The sequence below is a fragment of the Lepisosteus oculatus genome, chromosome 3 (assembly GCF_040954835.1).
Source record: "Lepisosteus oculatus isolate fLepOcu1 chromosome 3, fLepOcu1.hap2, whole genome shotgun sequence".
Lineage (NCBI taxonomy): Eukaryota > Metazoa > Chordata > Actinopteri > Semionotiformes > Lepisosteidae > Lepisosteus > Lepisosteus oculatus.
Genome location: NC_090698.1, coordinates 64,497,259 through 64,509,503, shown reverse-complemented (window position 1 = coordinate 64,509,503; position 12,245 = coordinate 64,497,259). Strand labels below are relative to the sequence as shown.

The 12,245-nt window shown below is 37.2% G+C and overlaps 1 long non-coding RNA gene across 1 annotated transcript in view; it reads right to left on the bottom strand.

Annotated features, from left to right (window-relative positions):
* The window catches only part of LOC107079222 (uncharacterized), a 107,605-nt gene that overhangs the window by 34,681 nt on the left and 60,679 nt on the right, over positions 1–12,245 (bottom strand). The window contains exon 5 of the long non-coding RNA XR_011189103.1: positions 11,906–12,033. This is a non-coding gene — a long non-coding RNA (uncharacterized lncRNA). The remainder of the gene's footprint in view (positions 1–11,905; positions 12,034–12,245) is intronic.

Sequence of the window (12,245 nt, the reverse complement as noted above, 5' to 3'; positions counted from 1 at the left end):
GTATTTCTTGAAACTTTGCAAAACCCCTTTTTAATACAGTACAAGGGAGCGGGAGATTTTCAGCCTTAAGAGGCGTCCTCAGCTAACATGAGCATGCTTGTTTAGCAATGGAATTCAAATAGACAGTTATTAGGCGCATGTTAGGGTCTAGGTCATGGTTACTTGGGTCGTATATTGCTAGAAGCAGATTCTGCCAGTTATATTTTGGAAGGAGGAAAGAGATGATGAACCTGAAGTCAAGTTATTCTACTATTAGCCACACTAACAATCAGGGAGTACAAAGGCAATCCATATACTCGGACTACTAATAAGATGCTTTTCAGAAGGATATAACATACATTAATGATTTATGTACTGTATAGAATGCCTAATATTAAAATATGAAGGCCAATTGAAAAGCAAATAATTTTACGAAAATACATATTTCTCTTAGCTGACTTGATTTAAGCAGATCAATGTAAAACTACTACTGTAATATTAGTTACTACTAAAGTAAATAGTAATTTTTATTAAAAATAAATAGTAGTTTTACTTCTTCTATTAGTCCTACTAATGTAAAAGGCAGTAGGTTGGCACATGTACTTTGCCTTACAAAAATATTCAGACATTACCTATGATGGCCCATTTTGTGAAATTACAAATTTATACAGGCACATCTTAAAAAATATGTTATTGAAAACCTCAGTGGTCAACCTTCTAAGGATCAGATGAGTTATAGTAATTGTCAATAACCAAAGAGAAATAATGAAACATGTAGTTTGCATACAGTATGTATTCAGACCCACACATTTTTGCTTTAGCAGCAATTTCAGGTCTCTCTACAAATTGTCCACATCAGACTGGTGTTATATTCGCCCATTCTTCTTTGATAAATGTGGACAAGTTCACTCTGATTGTTTGGGGATCACTTATATACAGTGCAGCTGTTTTGTTAACAGGATTCAAGGACTGGACTCAAGGACAATCATTTTTTTTTGCATTCTGAAGCCACTGCAGTAGCTGTAGCTGTAACGTTGTGCCTCGGATCATTTTTTTGCTGAAATTTTAACTTTATGGCAGTTTTAGGTTTAGGCTTGACAAGTCCTTGCTGATAAGAAACAGTAACATAACATAATACTGCTTCCATGCTTGACAGTGGGGATGGTGTTGACTGGATATTGCATTATGTTGTTTGCATCAGATGTAATGCTTTGTATTAAGATAAACAAGTTCAAATTATGTTTGGTGTTGGCCACAAAATCATTTGCCACATTTGCAGTTATTTAGATCATCGTCATTTTGTTGCAAATCTCACACACCTGAACACACCCTTAGTGACCAAGTTGAGTTTTGTTCAGTTCTATAAAGCCCCCTGTGAGGACTGACCCATTTACATCTTCTCACATCAGCCACTGAACTTTGTAACTCATTCAGAATCGCCGTTGGTCTTGTTTTGCTATCCCAAAGAAGTTTTTGCCTTGTCTGGCTGCTCAGTTTGGAGGGACAGCCTGATCAAGGTGTCTTCTACTTCTTAATAATAAACTTCAAAAAGTTCAAAGGGATATTAATGGTCTTTGAACTGTTTTATACCCTTCTTACAATATGCCTTTATATAGTTAAGTCCCTAAGTTGGTGTGAAAGCCTCAAGGTCTTCTAAATGGAATATTTGCTTAACATTCACTACCTGATTACCTTACAGAGAAAGGAGTATACAGTGGTGCTAGAACATTTGTGACCCCTTTAGAATTTTCTGAATGTCTGCATAAATTTTAGCTAAAATGTGATCAGATCTTCGTCTAAGTCATAAAAATAGATAAAGACAACCCAATAAAACAAATAACATACAAAAGGATATACTTTTTCATTCATTTATTGATCAAAATGATCCAACATTAAATGTCTTTGTCGGAAAAAGTACGTGAACCTGTGCTTTCAGTAACTAGTGCGACCCCCTTGAGCAGCAATGACTTCAACCAAACGTTTACGGTAACTGTTGATCAGTCCTGCACATCAGCTTGGAGGAATTTTGGCCCATTCCTCCTTACAGAACTGCTTTTAAATAAAATATATTGATATGTGAAACAGTCCCACCATTAACAAATGGTGTCAATGCTCCGCTGGAGGGAGCACTGATAGTAACTTTAGATCTTGTCTTGTTCTTTTTCGAAACTTTGCAGAAAACCACAATTTCTCCATACTGCTTCCTGTGTAGATTTCACTACTCCAAGAAAAGCGAAAGTTGCCGGTCAGCTTCTCCAAGACGCAGGAAATTAGTTTGTCCTGCTAAGCACGCCACAGCCTGTGACAGTCCCTTATTTTACAAGGAAGAAGCAGCAGAATACGTGCCATAAAAGGTACACAGAAAATGAAACTATCCACAGTTCCAGAGGAACACAGGATATTTTATGCACACTGAAGTTTCATTTTCATATCTGCAACTTTTTAAAAAAAATAAATAATACATGTTTTCAATCATGTGCTTGATTGCATTTACAATACATTCACATTTAATGTAGAGGTGCACATCTTAGGCAGAGAAACCATGCCAAGAGACAAACTTTGGAATGTTAATTCTCTTTAAAATTAACAGGCTCTATTACTAATAAAATTGATATTTTGTAAAAAAAGACAACACAGAATTACATTTTGAGATACTTGTGAAGAATACTAGCTTGCCTTGAATTTGTATCAGGAACTGTATGCTGTATGTACATATTGTACCTCACTATACAGTAAATGTATGTCTGATCATGTGAACCCTTTCCTGGTCTAGCAAAATGTTTCTTCACTGAAGCTTTTTGTGGTGCGTTTGTTTAAAGCAGTCAACCCTCAGGATGACCGCATGGACAACAAAGAAGGTTCTGAATTTGCAGTTTACTGTGGAAGAAAAACAGAAAATGATGCTGAAAAGTTGATGTGCAAGACATAACGTGCTCACAGACACTTCCAGAATGAGGCCATACATTGAGTCAAAGTGCTCTCATTCCCAGTATACTGCTGACTTCATTTCAGGACATGTTTTGCAGAATTGAAAAACAAGTTCATGTGCACACGTGCAAATATGCACAATAAAAAATAAAAAAAGATATGAAAAAAACAGTGTCCAAATACAACAACATGAACACTTTGCAGTTACATACTGTACCTGTATGTTTTACTGAAGCTTAATCAGTTTCCTTCTTCCAGACTGGTTTTGGGCAATGGGAGGTACTGTAGGTGCTAATATCCAAATGTCCTCTGTATGAAAAATTAAGTCATATTTAATTATGTGTCTATTGTCCAGTAAGAAAAGCTGTCGACTTTTTATCAGTTAACTAATTAACGAATTTTAGTTAATTAATTTTAGCAATTTATTTGCTTATATTAATGAGTGCAATGGGCCAATTTGTACCACTATTGCATATCAAAGAAAAAATTCTTAGACCCTAAACTGTAATTTATAACTAAACATCCCATTTCTAACATAGACATTAGTCAACTATTACCTCAATGCAAACTGAAATATCTAACTAAAATCACAAAGTTAGACATTTAGAAAATTTGTGATAAGAAGAAATTCGATTTCTGTAAAATCATGAACAGCATTCTAAATCACTTTAAAAAGATGCATGTTTTCATATGTGTTAAGACATGTCCATATGTGCTCACATATGTGGGTTAGAAGAGCAGGCTCATTTAAAAATAACACTCAATATGTGTTTGAAGTATCGCAAAACATATTGCTTAATAAGCACAGTAAATGCCTCATTAGAATTCAATGTCCATCTCATATGGGTCCAACACAACTGAAGTGTTTTTGTGGGATTGTTCAGTTTTTACCCCTTTATGCATCACAAAAGCTCCTGCTTCATGTAGGTGGCTTTAAGCCCAGCTCCTTGTCACCCACACTGAGAGAGTGACTAATTCATTCCTGCTCACACCTTGTATTCAGAGCTGAGTTTCACCCACCAGTGCTTGTGGATAATAAATGCAATCTATCAGGCTGACTGTTATCTAAATCTATACTCCAACTTTCCGATGTACATGCTCACAAAACAGAATCACTACAACAAATGTTGTATTCAGAAGAAAAATGGAATCGTATAACACCATACTCATTGGGCTACATAAAGAAATGAAGATTTCAGCTGCCCATCTGAGGTGTTTATTTTTGGGTAAAAAAGAAAATTTAAGGCCTACCATGCTATATGCATTATTGAAATAATAAAGAAAGGGAGCATTTTCCTTTTTTAAATTAATATACCTTTTCATCATTTTAATTGATCAAACACTCAGTCATTCCTGTTATCGTGGAAGCAAACAAGTAACAATTAAACTGAAACTCTTCACATACAGTATGCACCCAGAGCCATTAGAATCTATACCAACATTCAACATGATAAAGCAGCACATTCATTACATCCTGCCACCCGATGCACTGCTCGCAGCTGAAAAGACTTAATTAGATTAGGAACAATACAATGTACTGTGACTAGTACTAAACATTGCTTCCTTGAGTCTGAAATACTTATTCAAAGCTTTGTGCAAGAATAGAATCTTTTAATTAGTAACACATTTTCTTCCCCCTCATTGCTCTTCTTCCCTTTAATATTAACATAACATCAGGAGAAAAACAGATATTTTCTGCATTTGTCTTCAAAACACTTCAATGACACAGAAAAGTAATTTAGATTCAGGAAATACTGTACATCAACACATGTAATAAAGTGTTTAATTTGATAATACCATACAGTATGTGTGGCTTGCATTTGTGTCTGTTATGCATTTTTCCCCCTTTCTTTGCATACTGTATAAACAGTTGTTTCCTATGCATTGTCATTTTGTTTAAACAGTTCAGTTTTCAACTTTAGTAAGTTATGAGATTGTACATATTTTTCAAAAACACAATGTTATTACAGATTGTCTTTCACAGTTTGCAGATTTTGATCTTTTCTTGCTCTAAGCCTAATTGATCTAAATAAAATAGAAAGTGAACAGATTAAGCTTTTCCTCATAGTCCCCTGTATAATAAATAAGCAAGAATAAAATGGCAGGATCAGTAAGACACACTAAATTAATCTAACTCTGTTCTGTTTACATCATCATAGTCTGGAAGTGTGATTTACAACTCGTCTCCTCTCCTCTCCTCACCTCACAGATCACAGTCTCCAAGGTTTGTAGATCTTTTTTTTAAGCACACCTACAGTACATCCTATAGACAATTTCTATAGTTTCTTTATTATGATTCAATAAAACTATTTAGAGCTCTCTAAACCATGGAAGACCATCCTGATCAGACAAATGCTGAATTTTCTGTTTTTTTTTTTCTAATTTGAAATTAGATGCTAAAATAATGATTGTGGGAGTGGGAGATGTACAGTATCTAGATGTTTCATTCAAGCAGGGTTTTTTCTCTTCCTTCCACAGCTGATTTTGGGCTGTTGTCTGAATCTTGTGTCTCAGGTGCCCGAAATTTGGAATCCATTATCTTATCAATCTGAGAATCCAATTTAATAAGACAGTTACCAAACGTCAGCTTAACATTTGCTGTAGTTCTTTTAGGTGGAATACAGCTTTTCCCCCTCATTAGTACAGAGGTAGTTTCTCTGTGGACTCCCAGACGTCTACATTTACGTGGAGCTAAGTGCCCTTACTTACTGGGCTACAACCAGCACCCCAAAGTCCTCGATAACGCTTGGAGAGCTTCCGATTCAGACAGCAAGGAATCATATACTTATCAAAACAAAGGGCAAGACGAGACAAACACCCATGAACCAGTGGAGACCCATGGCACAAGTACCCTGAAGTAAACCTGCTTGATGAGTGAAGGGACACAGAAAACTTGGTGGAGGACCTCCAATACATTGGACAGGATCAGTACTGTAGCAGAAACCTGTGTGCCTCTCTAGAGGTACACGAGTCAGCGTGGCAAACATAAATTGCTCCTGACATCATCTGCCTGCATCTGTCAGAACTCAGATGCAAAAGCCTACAGATATAAATTGAAGCATAATTCTAAATGACTGCAAAGACATTATATAACCTTTAAAGTGTAAAACAGACATACTTTGTCTTTGCGATGGGTAGGAGAATGCTCATTATAAATAGAGGTATTTTTTTTTCTCTTGAAAGGAGCTTCAGGACTGCACACCCAAATTAAACTCTCACTGACGATAAAATTATATAAAGCATTTTGGGTATCTCTCTTTTTCTCTTTAAAATGTTAAAAACAATACATATCTGTCATAAATGGTTCTTATTTCTCAACGAAATATTTTAATGTAACCGATTTGTATCTCAATGAAGTAAATTCTGAGTAATATGTCAATAATGTACATACATTTGCATATTTCAGAGAGCAATGTAACTTTGCCTATGGTTTCAAATATAGTATATAGAGAAAGTGCTGTAACACTGCAAAAAGCATAGAAAATCACACATTCCAGGAGTGACAGTGATTCCAGATGTAGTAAAATAAAGGCTGAAGTATCACACTAATACAGTAGTAGTGACTAATATGGAACAAAGACTTTGTCCAGATATTTTTAATACTTTCTCATCATGACAACAGTGGTACTGAACTCATAATTTACCCATTAATAACACTATTCTCTTCACCAAAGAATACTAATGAGTTAAACATAACATTTATGTGTTAAAATATCCTATGGTGTTATGCACAATCCATAATGTCTGCTGTAATTGTCTCAACCTATTACACTTACATGATTAAATTACAATTATAATAAAAAAAATATTCTGTTTTGTTCAGAAATAAAAATTATTGGATGAGGACATTTCCCATTTACAAAAAAATACCAATGCTGGAATACCCAGATAAAAGAGATTAAAATGTATCAGAAGGGACAAAATGGCAATTAACAAAAAACATTGAATGATATCAAATCAGCTGTAGTTTACATGATCCTCTCTACAGTAAAGTTGTAAAAATGGCTGGCGTACTTAAACAACTATGACTGAAGACACAGGCAGACTGAAACATTGCTTAAGGGCCTTGAGCAGCTCTACCATGGGGGGGGGGAGTCATATTATAGCTTCCACATTCCACTGTAAGAAAGGCTTATGGCTGACTGTGCTCATGCAGACTCCACAACAAACTTCTCCAGGTTTCAAAAAACGAATGTACAGTACCAGTCAAAAGTTTGAGTACACCTCCTTGAAACCACGTTTGTCATGATTATCTGTGCTTTAAACTATATAAACTCATCTGTAAACACTTAATATTTAATTAGATGATATGTGTACTTAGAATCTAAAGTGAACATTGAAAATGTTCATTTTTGAACACCCAAAGCAATGAACACCCAAAGCAAGTAGATTTCTGTCCGAAGCCCAGGTTAGTTAAAAGTCAGAAATGTGTATCACATGGTGTTAGAACACTAAAAGACATTTTCAATAGTCTTTGTTAGATGTTCTCACAGTTAACTAGCATGTTATCTCATTTACCTTTCGTCATCAATTATTGATAAACAAGTGAGGGTCCACGATTGCTACAAATATAGGGAGCATGGGCAAAAGTTTGTATTTCCTGAATGAAGATGGCAAATTTGCTCGGCAAACAAGTAAAAAAGACTATAATGACTTTAAGAAATGAAGGTCAACCTTTAAGACAAATTACAAGAACTTTGCATGTGTCAGTAACTGCTGTGGCCAAGACTATCAAATTATATGAAGAAACTGACACTCATGAGGACCTAAAAAGGTCAGGCAGGCCAAAGGTGATCTCAGAATCAGAGAATACGTTCATTAGAGTCACAAGTCTGCAAAACCGGTGACTAACTGCCCCTGAAATACAAGCTGAGCTCAATGCAACTAGAAGAACAGATGTTTTAATATCAACTGTTCAGAGGAGGTTGACTGAAGCTTTTCTCAAAGGTCCAGTTACTGTGTTTTTTGGCCCAGGCAAGTCTCTTCCTCTTATTCTGCACTCTTAACAATGGTTTCTTTGTAGCAATTCTTTTGCCCAACCTTTACATGAATGTGTCAGAGGATCAAAGCAGTAATGTGAAGCTCCTTCGACAAGATGATGGGTTTCTTGGATTGTTCTGGCATAGAAGCTCTACCGAGTCTACAACCAACTCTTAGAGCTCCATCCTGAAGGAAGGGATTGAGCTTGTAAATGGTACTAGTCCTCTTCACGCACTTTCTCTTAAGCAGAGTGGGGATTTCCTCAGGGAACGTGGCACATGATTTCCAGCTCTGCCCTTGTCGGGTCTTCCACAGAAAGGCGACTATGTTTGGCCTTTGCCCTCTCCAGTTCCACCTGTCTCTGTAGGTTTTCTCTATTCAACTGATGAGGGATGGCTACCAAAATCCTACTTGCCCTACTAAAACTAAGGAGCATGTCCCTTAATCTTAGAATCCAGACTACCACACGTTTCAACTTTGTCCAACATGAATAATGATGAACCAAACTCTTGACTGTATTGTTATTCTTAATGGTCACAGTGTTTGCCATTACAGACCCTTTGACCTCTGGGTCCATCCTTCAAGCATTATCCGGGATTTCAGGCCAGTTCTGCTCTTAACTTCTGAGAAAGCTTGGTCCTGAGATCCAGACCTCGTTCTGCAAAAACTTATCAACCTTCTAGCCCCTGGATGCATAATCTGACAGATTTTGGGAGGTACTGACATATCGCCACTGTGCCACCTTAGACAACTCCAGAATGGCTAAGACTCTATTTGCCACAAAGGTACAGAATCTGGCATGTTCATTCCTGAGGTATTTCAGTACAGCCGTATTGTCTGTCCAGAAGATAGAATCTGTCAGTTCTAGATGAAGTTCTTTCCTTAACGGTCTGTCTATCTGAGCAGCAACCACTGATGCAGTCAGCTCCAGGTGTGGAATAGTTGGTTGCTTTAAGGGGGCAACCCTGGCCTTTCCAATCATAAAGGCACAATGTATTTTTCCTTCCTGGTTCTGCAACACAAGATAACTTACTCAACTGAGCTTCATTCTGCTTAAGTCTCGCAAAATCCTCTTCACAGATAGGAATACAGGTGCAAGGATTCCCAAAGGATCATTGGTTGAGCCCATCACAGACAGTAGACCTCTTCTTGTGAGTGGGTGATCCTTAATTATGATCTGAAAGTGAGGGAATTTCCACTGTCACTACTGGTTTAAAGATGGGATCGGGTATGCCTTTATTTGGACTATTATAGGACCGGGAAGGCGCTGTTACATCACAGTTGTCCATTTGCCATCTACATTTCTTTTTATTTCTTTAATAAGGGATGGTTTTATGTGCAGAGTTCACTGCTTTGCAATGGTTTCTTCCCGACTATCCTCCCATTAAAACCACTTCCATTTAGTTTTTTCTTGATAGTGGTCGCATGAACACTGACATTAGCTGTTGCAAAAGAGACTTGCAAATGCTTGTTTTTCTGGGCTGCTTTGTGACTTTGTTCCAGGTTGCTCTTAGGGAGATCTTAGCAGGATGACTGGTCCCAAGTAGAATCCCTAAATTCTTGTTTATTTTCCATTTGTAGACAGTATATCTGTCTACACTGACTGTCAAGTAATGACTGTTCAGTGTAGGTTTCCTGCACTGGGATCCAGGCAGTGGGAAAATAAAATTTTAGACAGTGTGTTACAGAAACTGAATGGAAGACCGTGGTTTAAGATGACTATTATACTGTATAACACCCTCTGAACAAGGTTAGCACTATTTTATAATAAATAGCCCTCTAATTATTAGATTATTACAAGATAAAGAAAATAAAGAAATATGTCTTGAGCCTTAATTTAAAGTTTAAGACCAGTGACCAAGGCACTGTTACTAATACTCAGTTGCCATCTCATATTACCGTCACGGATGTCGGAAGGGACAAACCGTGGAGAGGCAGGAGAGCAGAAAAAGACCCATATGCGTAGCGTGGAACGGGGCGTTAGCCCGGGCTCAGCAGTTCAGGAGTCGTATAGAAAGCAATGCCCTCAGGCAGAGGACGTGGGGTGAACTGGATGTTAGGCGGGTCTCAGGACATCCGAATGTCAATGCTGAGCGCAGGAGAATAAGTGACTATATATAGAATATTTCTATATATAGAAATATATAGCCCCAGAGAGAGAGAGACACCGGAAGGAGAGCAAAGCACAGGAAACAAGGGACAGGACAGAGTAGGAGCGCCCTCTGGCTGCAGAGGGTGTGACAATTACATCTAATGAGTTCTTTGGGTCATGTCATCAGTTTTTTTAATAAAGACACAGCACTGAAACAGCACTTGTTAAGCTCAGACTTGTAAACTTAATGTTTTTCCTCTTTTCAGATTTAAGTGCAGTTTTTGACTGTTTTAAAGGTGATATCAACCTATTTAATTAGGGGGTTCCACAGGGGTCAGTGATGGAAACTTTATTGCTTAGTACTTTCATGTTACTTCTTGGTCTATTTGCAATCACATACTTACAGTAGGTTTCACTTTTATGCTGGGGATACTCACAGACCAATTTTTGCATTTACAGTATAAGTGCCTTTCTGCTTATATGATATGGGTACAACAGAACTATCTTGACCTAAATTGTGACCAGACTAAAGTTATTCTCATAGGATCCTTACATCAAGTTCACATAGTTGATGACTTCAGCATTTTTATTGATGGTGCTGAAATCAAACCCAAAAAACTTAGGCTTGCCATTTGAAGCTTATAAAGAATCACACCAGAATATATTTTCTCTACCTGCGTAACATTGTTCCGTTAAGGCCTTTGCTCTATCTGAATGCTGGAGTACTGATACATGTCTTTATTTCATTGACAGTAGACTTCCCTAACTGGCTTACTGGAGTATCTACAGTATTAAGGGACTACATAGGCTTCAGTTTGTCTAGAATTCTGCAGCTTGTGTGCGAACTACAACAATTTTCCATCAGAAATAAACCGCATTCTATGTAGATGCTCTGGACTCTAAAGTTCCCCTGCTTGTGTATAAGGCGCTGAATAGTCTAGCTCTAGGTTATCTTAATGACACACTGTATAATCCAGCTCTTAATGTGAGATCTGCTGATTCAGGCCTTTTCACTCTGTTCCATTAAGTGGGTGACACAGCCTTGTCTTGTACAGCACCATGTCCATACTCATTACACAAACCTTAAAACAATTGACATTTCTAAAACCCACTTGAGCGAATCTGACATTTCACTTTCTTTAGGTTTTAGTGTATAATTTAGTTTTACACTTGGTTCTTTGGGTTCATTTTCAATGCCTTTATCTCATGCTTTTTACTTCTGCTACAGTATGTGTTTGCATGCATTTTTAATACAGTGCTTATAACCACAATTGTGATATTATGCATACTAATAATGTATGGAAGAATGTTTTATCCTGTTTTCTTTTCATATTTTTCATAAACATTCTCTGTACCAGCCTAGGAAATGTACAACTACAAATAGCAAAAAAGAAAGAAAATATACATTTTTCAATTGCCATTTACAGGGGTCATTCATAGGATGATATCCATTTGATGTTGTCAAAGTAATTGCTATACAATTCCTGATTCCCGCTGCTTGAAGCCACTCTGTTAAAAGTTACCAGTAAATGGAGCTGAAAGCTCCCCTAAGCATTTTGGTAATACAATCAGTTTACAAATCTTAAAAGATTTCTTACTGTTGTAATGTCAAAGGGGGACTGAACACTTTGAATCAAGACAAAAAGTCAGAATTACTTACACAGCAGCGCTTCCTTTCAATACTCTCCGTTTTCACCTCCGACTCCACTCTCCTCTCCATAGGTAAACAACGTCTTCCGCTATTTATCAAAAAATCCTGCACTTGACTCGGATCACAATCCATAAATCATTGTCTGTTCTCGTTCTTTTTCTGTCACCGTTTAAGGAAGTTACCACACCAATCCTGAATCACAATCTGTAAATCGATTTACGTTGTCTGTTTCGTACCAGTCCGTTATTCCTTAACTTCAAGTAAAATTTACTAACCACCCAACGCCTCCTTCTTCTTGCTTCCGCGTGCTGAGTCAGCTGCCTCCTCCCCGCAGCCATCTTGCTTAGGTCCATTCCGAATATTTTAAGAATATCAGGTGGGTAGCTCCGTCACCATGCGTAGGCTGCAAAGGAACAAGTAATGGGTTTATTCCATGATGAAAAGAGAAGAAAACACAACATTTAGGCCGTGGAGCCTAATTCATGTGTGAGTAGGCCCTGAAACGTTCTGTTTTCATAAATAGTCATAAATAGTAATGTCTGAAAATACTCACTTATGACATTACATTCTCAAGTGGAATCATCAACAACATTCTCTCAGACCTTATGCACCATT